This window comes from Crocodylus porosus, unplaced genomic scaffold, assembly GCF_001723895.1.
Source record: "Crocodylus porosus isolate Cpor-Errol unplaced genomic scaffold, CroPor_comp1, whole genome shotgun sequence".
In the NCBI taxonomy this organism is placed as follows: Eukaryota; Metazoa; Chordata; order Crocodylia; family Crocodylidae; genus Crocodylus; species Crocodylus porosus.
Genome location: NW_017728931.1, coordinates 19,061,865 through 19,063,187, shown reverse-complemented (window position 1 = coordinate 19,063,187; position 1,323 = coordinate 19,061,865).

Genomic DNA, 1,323 nt, shown 5'->3' with positions numbered 1-1,323 from the left:
ATCCCTTCCACAAGTACTTGCTGTTCACTAGTTCTTGCACAGGGGGGTTTTTCTGGAATCATTGAAAATGTAGCCCTAGCATCCACTAAGGCTTTAAAGTTTTTGCCACCAATCCTAATGGTTACCATGGGATCTTCTCGGGCTCCAACCCGAAGGGTAGTGGTCTTAGATTCCTGTCCCCTTCATTTTGAATCCTTACCTTTGTCTTCTGCCCGCATGAGGTGACCTCTCGGTTCCCTCTCTCTCTTCTCTTTCAACTTCGGGCATTCCCTCTTCCAGTGTTCTTTCTCTTTGCAATAAGCACAAACATTTGCTTCTACTCTTTTTCCTTTTCTCTTCTGTATTCTAGCCTTTCCAGGGTTACCTCCAGTTATCGCAGCTGCTAGTGCTGCCATCTGTCGCTGAGCCTTTTTATTCTCCTTGTGCTCCTGCACTTGCTCACGATTCTCATACACCTTATATGCAATTTCCACCAGCTTTGAAATCGGTTTCCTTGCACTTTTCTCAGTTTTTTGTAATTTCTTACGGATATCAGCAGCAGATTGACCAATAAACATAAGATTTACCATACGATGGTTATCTGGGGCTTCTGGATTTAGATCCGAAAACCTGCGAAATGCCTCATACAGCCTCCCAAGGAAAGCTGAGGGATCCTTCTCTTTTCCCTGTTTCACTTTATACAACTTAGACAGATTGGTAACTCGAGGCACTGCCTTTCCCATTGCTTCCACTATAATTCCTAGATACCGTGCACTCAGCTCTCTGCCTTCGGCAGTATGATTATCCCATCTTGGCTCTTCTACAGGGCAGGTATCACACAGAGTACGACCAGCAGCCCCCTTTGACTCAACTCTGGCTGCCGCAATACGCTCTGCTGTACCCAACACTAATCTCCTCTCCTCCGGGGTTAGGAGGGTCTGGAGCATCATCTGGACATCAGCCCAAGTGGGTCGATGAGTCTGCCCAATAGATCGAAACAGGTCCCTCATCTTTTCAGGGTCTTTATGAAAAGAGGGGCTTTGATTCTTCTAGTTAAATAAATCTGAAGTGCTAAATGGGGTGTAGACAAAAGTTGCAGTGCCTCCTTTCCCAATAACCTCTCGCATCGGACAGTTTAGCACCAGCTGTGACTTTACAGGCTTGCGCAAATAATAACCCTTATTTCTCGATTCAGATGAGGCACTTGGCTGAGGCTTACGCTTTAACTCATTAGGTATGCTTTGATATGTCGGTGGTGGTGTCTCTAAGGGAGGGGGCGGTGGTGCAGAAGGACTGGACCCCGAGGAGGCATCTGACTCATCTTTGCTACCCGACAGGGCAACC